The following is a 14,493-nucleotide window of genomic DNA, read 5'->3' as shown; positions in this document are numbered from 1 at the left end:
AGCGGCGAGAGCGGCGGCGACGCACAGAGGTGTTATCTCCCCTATGCCACAGTGGCTCTACCCCAGCAACAAAAGCGGCGTCAGCAGTGCAAGCTGTGACCCTACTCCTGTTTCCTGAAAACAGCAACAGCTACATCAACGCAGAATTTTGACTTCATCGCACTGCAACCCAGCCCCTCGGAGCGGCTGGAAGGGTGGTTGCACAGGAGGAAGCAGCTTCTGTGGCTGCTCCAGTGGGGCATTAGGGGCCCTTGGCATAAACATAAACATTAAAAAAAAAAAAAAAAAAAGGTTTTTCTAAATTATTTAAATTGATATTTTAAGTTTTGCAGTTTACAGGTTTTTTCTTTTTTTCTTCAGTAAAACTTCGGATTATTATTGGTTAATACAAAAGGTATATGACTTAAAAGGTTTAAAATCATTTTTTCACAGGTCATATCATACAAACTGCTTTGCCCTGTAAACAGGTTGCTCTGGAACGGTACAAAAGGTGTTCCTGTAATAACTTTAATTTGTTTATCAAAGCCCAATTGGTCTTTATTAGAGGGAGTGTTTCCTAATATGTATACGATATGTGTATGAATTCTTATGGCAATTATTTAACTGCTGACCATCAGGAACAGAAAAATGGTGAGAACTTTTAAATAGAAAATACAGATGGCTCATGCTCAGGGTTTTCAGGCTGTACATGAAGGTCAACATTGCCTTTTGCAGGGACGCCTGCTATTTTTGTGAAGCCTGCTGACCCGTAGAAGATGAAGCCTCTGCTATGGGGAGTTGCATATTAATCGTATTATAACCAAAAACAAAAGCTTCACTGTGTGAAAGCGTGTGTGAATGCGGTATGGATGAGGTGGCCACCTTATGACTGTTTGAAAGACAATTGTGTGCAAGAGAAAAGTATTGTGTGGGTTTATATATCCATATATATATATGTGTGTTTGTAGACTTGGTAATGCATTACATAGATATTAAGAGTTTTTAACCAAAGAGTATTTTTTACATTGTAAGGACCTTTAGGTAGAGAGTTCAGTGCTCTCTTGTTAAGACATTCATTTTTGTCTCGTCAGGGAATTTTTGTGGTGCCAGGAGTGATAGATGCTGATGCTACAGGAGTCATCAAAATAATAGTATATACTTTAACATCACCAGTTTTCATTCCTGCTAACAGCAAAATAGCACAGCTGGTACCTTTCAAGGCAATGGTGCCCAAGGCAGAATCACGGACTCGAGGGGATCAAGGTTTTGGTTCCACAGGTCCTCCTGAGGTGATGCTAACCATAGACATAAAGCAGGGAAAACCTGAGGAGAGTGTAGTTGTACAGCATCCTAATGGTCAGTCCAGCACTATGACTATGCTTGTTAATACTGGAGCAGATGTTACCATCATCCCCAGGCACAAATGGCCTAACACCTGGCCCGTGGTGATGGCACCTGCAGGAGTGAAAGGGGTAGGTGGTGTACAGCAGACGTGGATCAGTAGAGATGTAGTAAGTTTTCGTTTTTCTGACGGTGCATCAGTGAGTACAAGGCCTTATGTGTTATCTTTGCCAGTGGGTTTGATAGGTCGAGACCTGCTAGGTCAGATGGGAGCACGCCTGGTTACCTCTCCTTTTCAGGAGCGGCCATTGAAAAGCAGCCAACCTTGAAGCTGAAGTGGAGAACAGAAAAACCCATCTGGGTTGATCAATGGCCGCTGAAGGAAGACAGGCTGCAAATAGTACAACAACTGGTTTAGGAGCAATTAGATGCAGGTCACATTGTTCCATCTACAAGCCCATGGAATACTCCTATATTTGTCATTCCAAAAAAGTCAGGGAAATGGAGATTATTGCATGATCTACGAGCCATTAATGCAGTCATAGAGGATATGGGAACCTTACAACCGGGTTTACCCTCCCCTACAATGATTCCACATGATTTGGCTATACTGATAATAGATCTAAAAGATTGTTTCTTTACTATCTTCTTGCATCCAGATGATACTGCAAAATTTGCCTTTACAGTACCCTCAGTGAACAAAGCAGAGCCAGCAAAAAGGTTTGAATGGGTTACTCTTGCACAGGGGATGAAAAATTCACCTGTGATGTGTCAGCTCTATGTTGCTTGGGCTTTGCAACCATTTCGTAATCAGCATCCTGAGCTATTGGTTTATCACTACATGGATGATATTTTAGTAGCAGGCAAAAATTTAAATATCCCTGTGTTGTTGTTGCAGTTAGAACAAGAATTAGGTCAGCGTGGTCTAATGATCGCTCCTAAGAAGATTCAGAAGCAAGAGCCTTGGCAGTACCTAGGTTAGACCATTACATCTGATATTATGAAGCCACAGAAGTTAACCATTAACACTGACATAAGGACCTTGACTGATGTGCAGAAGCTACTTGGTGACATACAGTAGGTGAGACCTGTTTGTGGGATAACCAATGATGATCTAGCTCCTCTAATGCCTTTGCTAGGGTCTGTTGCTAATGCAGACCTCCGGAGAAACTTGTCAGACGTGCAAAAAGCAGCTATAGTTAACATCTCAGGTAAGATAGCTGCAGGGTACGCCTGTAGGATACTAGAAGATCAGCCAGTCCAGTATCTGATTGTCAACTCTGGAGGGAGTAGACAACATCCCTTAGGTGTCATCTGTCAAATAGCAGTCAGTGTCAGAATTTTGGAATAGGTATTCCTGCCCTATCAGTCCAAAAAGACAACTGGAAGAGATCCATCTGTAATATTTGTGCCGGTTGCTCAGGGCTATTTGGAGTGGTTGTTTAAGACATCTGAACCATTCCAAATAGTTATGGCAGATTTTAAGGGACTGATCACAAATCACTATCCATCAGACAAGTTGTTGCCTTTGTTACAACATCAGGTTATTGAACAGCTTGTGTTGCATTCAGATGATCCTGTGGAAGGGATTACTGTTTTTACAGATGCTGGAAGGAAATCTCGCCGAGCAGCAGTGACCTGGCAAGAGGGGACAGACTGGAAGCACAAATTACTTCCCGGTCTTACAGGTGACACACTACAAACACTAGAACTGCGGGGTGTAGTGTGGGCTTTCAACTTCTGGAAGGGTGAACCTCTCAATGTAGTTTCAGATTCTCTCTATGTAGTGGGAACAGTTCAAAGACTAGAGAGGGCAATGATCAAAACCCTGAAAAATAAGGTCTTAGCAGCACTCACGACACAATTGCTACATTTGTTAGATCAAAGAACACATCCTTACTTTATCACTCACATCAGAAGTCACCAGAAACTGTGTGGTGGTTTAACACTTGGGAATGACAGGGCGGACAGGTTAGTAGCACCTGCATGGGTCGGTCCTGCAGTGAACAAATTTCAACAAGCAGTCTTGTCTCATGAATTTTTCCATCAGTCTGCGGACGTGTTAGCCAGACAATTTGGGTTGACTCTGTCAGATGCACGTGGCATTGTCCAAGCGTGTTCAGCCTGCCACCAAAATGGGCTGGGCATTGGCTTGGGGGTCAATCCTCGTGGTTTACAGGCATTGCAGCTTTGGCAGATGGATGTCACTCATGTTAATGAGTTTGGCAGGTTGAAGTATGTGCATGTGTGCATTGACACTTTTTCTCATGCTATATGGGCCTCTGCTCATGCTGGAGAAGGTGCCAGATATGTCATCCGTCATATGCATGCATGTATAGCGGCCCTGGGAGTTCCCACAGAAATTAAGACCGATAATGGGCCTGGTTATACCTCGCAGCGTTTTCACAGATTCTGTATGAATTGGGGTATTTCTCACGTTACCCTGAGTACGGGTGCTATAAAAACCCTGAGTTATCCTAATAAAGCGGACATATTTTAGATCTCATAGATCGTGTATGTATGTCTCCGATGCCTCCCCGCCAAAAGACCAAGTATAGATATGGAGAGGCCTGGCAGACTGATTACATCACACTGCCGCAAACCCACCAAGGTGAATGCTATGTGCTTACCATGGTGGAAGAAACCACCAGATGTCTGGAGATGCACTCTGTGCCTCATGCCACTGCCTGGAACACCATCTTGAACCCTGAAAAGCAAGTTCTGTGTTGACATGGCACCCTAGAGCAAATTTAGTCAGACAATGGGACTCATTTCAAGAATAGTCTAGTTACCACCTGGGCTAAAGAGTATGGTATTGAGTGGGTATATCATAACCCCGTATCATGCACCAGCTGCTGAGAAAGTTGAACAATGTAATGGACTGTTGAAAAGTACTTTGAAGGCGTTGGGCGGGGGGACTTTTAAGCACTGGCATCAGCATTTAGCGAAGGGCACTTGGTTAGTCAACACTAGAGGCTCTTTCAACCAAACCAGCCCTGCCCAATCAGGGCCCCTTCACTCTGTAGATGAAGTCCCCATTGTGCACCTGAGACGTATGTTAGGGAAAATGGTTTGGATTAGTCCTGCCTCAAGCAAAGGCAAACCCATTCTTGGGATTGTTTTTACTCAAGGACCAGGTTGCACTTGGTAGGGAATGCAGAAAGATAGGGAAACAAAGTGCATACCCCAAAGGGACCTAATTTTTGGGTAAACTCTCCATAACACTGTACCTGTATATTTGTTTGTATATAGTTGGAATATCTATATATATATATATATATGTATGTGTATTGTTGGAAGGTTTAAATCTGATATAACATTGTCGTGGTTTTGCTCTGGGTCAATTTGCTCTCACAACTCCCACACAATTACTATTAGTTGAGAGGAGGTTTATGCAGACAAAAGAGACAGGATTTGGGGAAAATAGTATGAACATTTATTATTAGCAAAATAAAAATAAAAGTTACTAAAGAACTACATTTACAATAATTCTACGTAAGTAAAAGTACTAAGTATTTACAGAAATACTCCTCCCCCCTTTTATATCGGTCCAAGGAGGAGAAGCAGTCCTTTTTTCCATTCTCGGAGTTCCAGCTCTCTCTCCAGTAACTCTGCAGCACTCTCGTCGCAGCTGGAACTCTTTCTTTTTCTCTGTGTCGACCTCCAGGGCTGGGCCTACCCCCTTCCTGGACTAAGACCAGAGGCTGGGGGGGGTTACCCAGGTCCTGAAGGTTTTTCTTCCATAGGCTTGCAAGGGGACACTTGCTTACTATGGATCTTCTTCCACAGGGTTACAGGGGATAATGACTTTTAAGTCCACCCCTGTTCCCTATGGAGGTCCCTTCCCATGGGAGAACAGTCCTTGATAGACCTCTCAATATGGGTCTAGCATGGATCCCTTACTTGGATCCCAGCATCCTTACCCGAGCCATTTTCTACTCCAGCGTAAGGCTCTCAGGGTCACAAATCTCCAACACCAGCAGCATGGATCTCTCACTGATATCCCAACATCTCACCTGAGCCGTTCTTGCTCCAGCGTGAGGTTCTCTCAGGGTCACAAATCTCCAACAGGACTCTGTTTCATCTCAATCCTTTTCATGAAGTCTCGGCTTCCTGGTACATCATCTATAAGCTCCTCTGTGAGCTGCATGGGGGGTCTCCTTACCCCAACAAACTTCCTCAGGTAGCAGGGATTACTTTTCAGTCTTTTCCCTGGCCCTCCTCGGACCCGCTGCTCTTCTACATGGCTGCTACCCCTAATTTCAACTGCGACACGACCCTTCTCTTCCGTTTTCTGAAATATGTAATTAGTAAAGGCATCACTGAGAGTTTTAATTGGTTTCTTGTCTGGAAATTCACCTGGACAAAACCACTCTCAGCCCCAGGGGCTGGCCGGTTGGGCAAAACCACGACAAACACGATGGTATAAAATATTCAGGGTGGATAATGTTGTAGTTTCAGTTAAATAGGAAAGAGTTTTGGTGAATTATTTCATACCACTACGTGGCTCAGGGTGTGGGGGACCGCCCTCCCCCCATGTCCACCCCATCAGAACTGAGCCAGGGAGGCACTGTCCCAGCATCTTGAGACCTGCATGAAAGGTGGGCCCCTGAAGTTTAGCATTGCAGGAACTCGGGAGACAGGGGATAAAATCCCCAGTGCTTCTGGAACTCACTTCCATGTTCCTGGATGTAGTTGCCGAGGGAAAAGACCACTGCAGCCCCTGCACTGGGCACTTCAAAGAGTTGCCCCAGTCCTACGTGACACAAACCTCCATTCATCTAAGGGCCGCTCTAATATAGCACACATAGAGAAAATGCTACCTGACCTTTGGAAGAAGAATTCACACCTAAAGCTAATGCAAGCAGTGACACTCAAACAGCAGTAACTGCTGGATTTGTTCACAGTTTCCCACTCATTCGGATGCAAGCATTCAAATGATGGGACTTCCAACACCAAACATATTCTCCAACGGTCTCCCTCTGATGCCCCTTTTAGAAGAAAAAACAGCACATACCCCCATAGATGCACAAATTCTGTCAGTGGAAATAGCAGTCACTGAGACCTCCTGTGTTCAAAGATGCCTAAAGGGACCAGCAGTAGCTTCTCACTGAAAAATGGAGTCACCTAATTGTAAACAAGGAATAATTGTAGGAGATTATCCCAAGTGTAATTCACATTTAGATGTAACAGGAACAGGCATTTTAAATACACACTGGTGGCCTATTCCACATAATATGGGATACTATTGGCTTTGCAGAGGTCAAACTAGAAAAGCTCTACCCCCTGGATGGCAAGGAATATGCACCATTGGAACTGTAGTACAAAAAGTAGATGTCATTGTTATATCAGAATTACCCAGAGGGCATCTACAATCTTTTATATCATGACACAAGTGAATTTTGAATCCATTAGCTGAGCGGTCCTCTGGATTCCACAAGTTTGTGAGAGGATTCTTACCATGGTTAGGAGTACCTGAATTGGAGAAGGCTATAGTGAACATATCCGGAGTTACTGAACAAATAGAAAACTGGACAAATGATGCAATTAGCACTTTGCAACACGAAATTACCAGCCTTTCAAAGGTAGTCAAACAGAATCAAATGGCTCTAGGTCTGCTTTTGGCTTCCAGAGGTGGTATGTGCACACTCATCAATACCAGTTGCTGTGTATGGGCAGATCAGACTTTGAGAATTCAGATTGATTTGGAAGAAATTAGAAAGAACACCAGAATCTTTCATGAAATACAAAAAATCAAGGGAAAGATATATTTGATTGGATAACATCATGGATTCCAAATTTAAGTGTGATTGTAAGAAAACTGATTGGCATAATTTTCATAGTTCCGACATTAATGGTTGGTATATGAATTTTTTTTCAAATTTGCAAAGTAGGATGTTACGGGATGTGTAAATGAGGCAAAAACGTTTTTTCTAAAAAGGTCTCAAAAGGATGGATAACTACTCTAACTTAAGTTTGTTTACATAGTATTAAGAACCTTGATCAGTATTATTAAGGCACTAGATAATTTGAATAAGTTTTCGATTGTGTCGGGGTTCAGAGATGTAACAAGAAGTAATAGTATTTGCAACGGAATTTACCATAGAAACTACGTATATCTGAGCCAAGTGATTTAAAGGGACTAACCAAACAAAGTAAAGAAACAATGAAGAAGGGAACTGAGGCAGTCAGCCAAGCAACACCAAGTTCCTCTATTAACCGGGTGAATTGTCCTGAAGTTCATAAGGTGGCCACTTAGAACTTTGGGGGCTCCAGACACAGATGACCACCAGAGACCCCTGATGAAGCCCCTCAGAGACCTTATAAGGATACGTATATATGCTAATTAGTGTTGGCAAATGTCATGAATATGTAACAAGAATGCAGGGAACAAAAAATAAATAATCATGTAATGCTGACATATGAACTGTAGTGGAGATACCTCTATGTGCACTTTGGTGAACTGATTCCCAGGGCATCTGATGTGCTGTGATCATGCAACACATCATAATAAAAGAATGTCTGGCTTCTAAAACTCACAAACTGAGTCTTTCTTTAAAAGCCAATTTTAGGTAACAATTCTTTTTAATAATATGTTTTGTCTCAATAGTTTTGCAGTATGTATATGAGTTTTCCACAAGCATTGCTTTGGAATGTTTGTGCCTTCTCTCTGTTTGCCACAGTGGATGGAGAAGATTCCTCCCTGAATTCACATGACTGTGGAATCAGGTTTGTGTACCTCCTCTTACCTCCTCAGAGCAAAGTACCCCAACTGGAGTAATGTTCTGAGTAGGTAAGAATGATTTGAGTTTCTTTACACCTCTGATTCCCCTGAAGCAACCAGACTATTATGCAGTAGAATTTTTATATTTGTTAATGCTGAACTTTATTGAAGAACTATCTTAAGAAGCATGAGTGAAAGTGAAGGGAGTCGCAAACCAATCTGTTGAACTCCTTCAATCACTGTCACCAAAAAGATGGGTTTCATGAACTCTCCCCCTGGATCCTGATTTGCATTGCATCTTTCATACAATTTTAAAACTCCTGATCTATACAAACTGGTAACATTATGGGTAGAATGATTTGTTTGGATTGCTCCCAGCTGCCACGAACACTCTGGATTGAATGTTATACCCTGTTATCATACTGTTATTTTTGTTGGTTCTCATTATATACACATATATATATATATGAACATAGTACCTAGCCCAACATGAGGATACTAACCATTCCAAGAATACATAAATTGAAATAACAATGTTTCTTGTAAAACCCAGTAATTCACTCCATATTATGCTCTGTTTAATATTGCTAACTAAATTCTGACTGAGTTTTATAACAACTTCAAGTATAAATTTTAAGTGTAATGTATAATTATAATATAACCAACACCCTTTCAAACTACATGAGTTAAAGTAAGACAGTAAAACTTTAGAGATTGATGTATCTCAACATAATGATAACACATGCATATACAGTGAATGTTTTTATAGCATGGAGGCTAGAAGTACCCGCATTACCACTTCATGAGGTAAAAATGATTAACTGCAGTCAAGGAGGGGACTGTGGCAGGATGTTCTATCCTGATAAGGCCTAGAATCCAGTCAGAGAAATGCAAACAATGCAAGCTATAAGGCAAGCTATCTGTGGTGAGTTACTGCTGGCGTCAAGGTGCTGTCTTGGTGTTGAATTATGCTAAAACCAACCTGGTTCACCAAACTTCAAACACACATCCTGCTTTTTGAAGCAGGATTTGACAGATAAGCTGCTCACTCACCTGTAAATCTATGACTAGCAGTCCATCACTTTATAACTATAAAAACCTAGTCCAACTTTCATATGGCAGATTCTTCCATATACTTTCTTGGAGTGTGTGGAGTTCGCCCTTGAAACAGGGATACCACTTCATGGTTACTCCCCAGGGGTTAAGTGACAGATCTGCCCGTTATTGTTGTGTAGTGAGTTGTCGCAGTCGAGGTGGGCTAGCGACATGGTTTCATGATACCAGTTCTCTATTACAGCAGTGTAGCTACTCTTATACAGTTCTGGGTGACACATGTACACACAGCATTGTTTTACCACTAACATAACAACTCATGATTGGACATAGCCACACGTCCGAACACAATAGGTCAGCATTCCTGACAGGAAACCCATTCTGTGTTACAGTCATTACTGTCCGTGGCTGACCCTCTACCAGGTGTAGAAGTTCCATCTTTGATATTTCAACTTACAGAGAGCCCAGAACCAGCTGGGCTCCCCCACAGTGAGTTATACCAATCTCTAACTAATGAATGTTTCTTTTGCTAATTTTGATACAATTGTTTTAATATAATTGCTTTGATACAGTACACTATACTATTTTATGCTCTATTACACTCTACTAGTAGGTTTTTAGCTTGTACACCGTGTAGTAAATTATTCTGATTAAGATCTTTCATCTATTCATTTGTCTGTTCATTTGCCATAATAAATAATTCATTTTATATAAATATATCTGATTTGTCATCATTAAAACCTGCAGGACAAAGTAGTGTAATCATACCTCTATAATTCCTTAAATTTAAACTGTTGATGTAATCTGAGGCTAAGATTGGATTCAACTGCACCCAGGCTCCTCTCTGAGAAGGAGTTTAGAAAGCAAGGGGGTCTATTCTGCACCTCATGGTTCTACAGCAGGGTTTCTTTATTAACTTTTGTCCAAGCCTTCAACTGCTCCTGCCACAGTCCCTTTCCCCCTTCCAGTCTAGTTTAAAGTTTTATCAACAAGCCCTGCTGGCTCCTGTACTAGTGAAACAGAGTAAGGATTTAAAGAGTTAACTTAGAGGGGCCGAAATCTGGTTCTTGGACCTTACTCTGAGGAATGCGATATTTATGTTAAAATATAGCAAAATCAGGGACCAGGCTCTAAGTATTAGCTTAGAAATATAGCAGAGATAATTTATTCTGTTCTGTTCTAGTAAAAGATAGCAGAAAGGTCAACCTAGTAGTCATAAATAAAGAGAGGATGGCATCCAGGGAGATAGAGGGGTGGTGGGTCAAGGGGAGTTTTGCAAACCTTAACTCGAAGTCAGCGAAAAAAAGAAAGTTGAAGAGTTCAACTGAGGAAGAAGAGAGAAGACCCCAAAAGTGGGGCCGAAGAATGGAACGACCCCTGTACATCTCCTCAGAAGACAACTCCACCCCAGGCCCCGCCTAAACCTGGCATATTACGAATATTATAATTAGATGTCAGAACCTGATGAATATGTATGTAGAAATGTTGTTACCCCTCACAGAAATCGTATAAAAACCTTGACTTCTCACTCAAACTTTAGAGCTACTTTGTCTGATGCGAATCGGGGGCTCTCCAATGTTGTATGCAATAAATACCTTGCTGTTTAAAGACACTAATTCGTCTCTAAACAGTTTTTCTGTGCTGTTTTGGCATCACTAGAACTCTTTCCCCTCTTAGAAAGATGCATCCAATCAGGTGTCAGTAGACCAAGTGTTGAATAGATCATCCCATGGTCAAAACCCCCAAAATTTTTCCAATGACACCGACCTGGGAGCCATGTGTTGATCTGATGGATCTGCCTGTTCTTTAGATATTATCCCTTGCCACTGGAAGGATTGAGTAAAACACTACCTGTGCTCCTGATCCTTCAGCCAATTTTCCCAAGGCCCTGAAGTCTCTTTTGATTAACCTAGGACTTCTCTTTATTTCACCAGTGCTGATTGAACAACCAATAACAGATTAGTAATCAGAGTGCCTTACTAGACTGGAGAGTTTTCCAGTAATGTCCTTTACCCAAGCCCCTGGGAGACAGCAGACATCCCTCAGAGTTGTGTCTGATCTGCATATTGGGCCCTCTGCTCCCCTTAGAATGGAATCTCCTATTACAACTACCCTTCTTTTAACAGAGGAGGTCATGATGCAGAGGGCAGACTGTGTTGCCCTAGGTAACCCCTCTATCCCAGCCTCACCTCATCAGTTGACTGTTTTTCTAGTTCCAGGCAACTGTTGTAAAAGGTGCCAGTCCTACTTGTCACTGTCAAGTTTTCAGGAGGAGGAACTTTCCTCCTAACATGGGCAGTAACCAGTTTCCAGCCTCCATATTTAACAAACCCTTGACTAACTACTCGACAGGGTTCCAAGTCCACCTGCATCTCCACTACAATGGAGATTTAAGGCTCCTGAGACTGTAGAGTCTCTGAGAATACCCTATCAATGCCTCATTCATTTTCTCAAATACTGCATAGCATATTCACTTCCTCCCCTAGTTCCTTCACCTGGCGACACAGTTCATCAACAAGAGCACACCTCCTACAAAAGGAATGATTGTTGGCCCCAACCTCAATCATGAGTCTTTTCACTATCTGATGGGGCTCTGGGCTGCTGATCAGGTGTCCCTGAGTTTGAAAACCCCCTGTACAGTTCAATCTAATGCTCACCCCTGGACTTAGTAACTACTGCCGCCGCCTTACCAACTTCCTCCCACCCCCACCTTCTTCCCAAGCTCAACTTCACTTCTGACTCTTCCACCTCCTCCCCTAAGAGGTGCTGGGGGGTGGAGGATGGGAATTGCGGTTGGTTCATTATGTGTTGTGTCTGCCACTCCTTCCCTCCTCATGCTTTTCCCCTGCTCCAGCGTGAGGTCCCTACCACAGGATACATTCCTTTATGAACTTCTTCGACAAAGGTCCTTCCCACAAGTTGCAGTTCTTCACAAACTGCACAGGTCCCTTCACCAGGGTGCAGTCCTTCAGGAACAGACTGCTCCAGCATGAGTCCTCCACAGGGTCAAAGGTTCCACAAGAAAACCTACTCCTCTGTGGGCTTAAAATATGGACTATACTTTTGTGGATGAGTGCACAAATAATGTCTGTATAATAATAATGTTTATATCTGAATGTTAACAAGATATTACCATATTTTTAAAATAGACTCTAATGGTGGTGGTAACTTCATTTTTTATTTTTTTTCCCCAGTAAAAAAACACATGGTGCATTTCAGCATAATTGGAACCCAGTTTTTCCCACAGCACTAAATTCAGCTTGGTGACTAAAGGCCCAATTGTAGTAGTTCCTCCATTTATCTGTTAGTTAGGAGTATACCTTCATTTTACATATATATATATATATATCCTAATTTCTGTAACCTGCATATGTAAAGAACCAACTGGTTCTATATAAGCAGTCATTACAAGATAGATGACTGTCCTAGTTAGAACAGTTGGGACCAGTTCATCACTGTGTGGGTGTAACCCAAACTGTGTATTCTACACCTTCCGAGTTATTTCCCATCATCATCATGGCTAGGCTTTGCGAACGAAGATTTGAGAGGGGCTCTACCCACACTTGCTACAAGTGCGCTGATGGCTAAAAAGGCCAATGCGAGATAGACAAGTCCGGTTGCAGAACGTACAGCAGAAAGACTCCCCAGGTGATATCGGCAAGACGCGATTCTTTCTGTGCTGTCTTTTCTCCTCGAGAGTGATCCTGCGTGTGTTCTCAAAAGCAGCAGCAGCGTTATAGATGGTGTGTCTCCAGGCCTCCCGATTGGAGGCCAGGGTAGACCAATGGTTGTGGTCAATATGGCCAAGGCTGAGGGATTGTTTCAGGCAGTCCTTGCATCTCCTCTTCGGGCCTCCTCTCTTGCGGCAGCCAGTGGCAAGTTCCCCATAAAGCACGATCTTAGGGAGGCGATGGTCCTGCATCCTGGAGACGTGCCCTGCCCAACGCAGCTGTGTTCTCAGCAGCATGGCCTCAATGCTTGTGACTGCTGCCTGTTCAAGGACAGAAGTGTTGGTCACATAGTCAGTCCAGTGGATGTTAAGGATTGTACGGAGGCAGCACTGATGGAAGTGTTCTAAGAGACGCAAGTGGTGCCGGTAAATGACCCATGATTCAGAACCATATAGAAGAGTAGACAGCACGATGGCTCTGTAAACACTGATCTTAGTACTTTTCTTCAGGTGTTTGTTTTGCCACACTCTTTTATGGAGTTTACCAAAGGCACTGTATGCCTTTGCTAACCTGTTGTCAATTTCAGCATCAATCTTACCGTCTGAGGAGATGATGCTTCCCAGATAATTAAACTGTTGGACTGATTTGAGTGCTGTTTCACCAATGGTGATATGGGGATGATGGAAGGCTTCCTGAGGTGCAGGCTAATATAAAACTTCTGTCTTCTTCAAGCTGACTTCCAGACCAAAAAGCTCAGCAGCCTCTGCAAAGCAGGATGTTAAACGCTGCAGAGCTACTTCTATGTGGGCGACGAGAGCGGCATCATCAGCATAAAGCAGCTCATGGATAAGATGATTTAAGGTCTTAGTGTGGGCCTTCAGTCGCCTTAGATTGAAAAGGCTCCCATCGGTACGATATCGAATGTAGACACCGTTTTCAAAATCGAGGTCTGCCGTGGCCCTTTGGAGCATCATGCTGAAGAAGATCGTGAATAAGGTTGGAGCGAGAACGCAGCCTTGCTTCACACCATTAGCTATTGGAAAGGGCTCAGAAAGTGTGTCCCCATATCTGACTTGACCGCGCTGGTCCTCATGAAGAGAGATGATCATTTTGAGGAACTTGGGAGGACATCCTAAACGTTCCAAAATCTGCCACAGACCTTTTCTGCTCACAGTATCCAAAGCCTTGGTGAGATCAACAAAGGTTACACAGAGTCCTTTGTTCTGTTCCCGACACTTCTCTTGCAGTTGTCCGAGAACAAATACCATGTCTGTGGTACCTCTGTTGGCTCGGAAACCACATTGGCTTTCAGGTAGAAGTTCTTCTGCTATGGATGGTATTAGTCTGTTCAAAAGAATTCTTGCAAGGATTTTACCAGCAATGGAGAGCAGAGTAATACCTCGGTAATTTGAGCAGTCTGATTTATCTCCTTTCCTCTTGTACAAGGTGACGATGACAGCGTCACGAAGGTCTGAAGGCACTACACCTCGTTCCCAGCAGCGCACCACAAATTCGTGAAACTTAGCATGGAGTGCCTGGCCACCGTACTTCCAAATTTCAGGTGGGATTCCATCAACTCCAGCTGCCTTGCCAATTTTCACCTGCTGTATTGCTTTAAGAGTTTCTCCCATGGTGGGGGCAGTGTCCAGTTCTGTTTTCACTGGTTGTTGTGAAATGAACTGCATTGCTGAGTCCTGAACTACACGGCTAGTACTGAAGAGAGTC

Source organism: Empidonax traillii, unplaced genomic scaffold (assembly GCF_003031625.1).
Source record: "Empidonax traillii isolate 1590-97213 ecotype Southwest subspecies unplaced genomic scaffold, ASM303162v1 scaffold1029:size265143, whole genome shotgun sequence".
Classification (NCBI taxonomy): Eukaryota; Metazoa; Chordata; class Aves; order Passeriformes; family Tyrannidae; genus Empidonax; species Empidonax traillii.
This window is presented reverse-complemented; position numbering follows the sequence as displayed.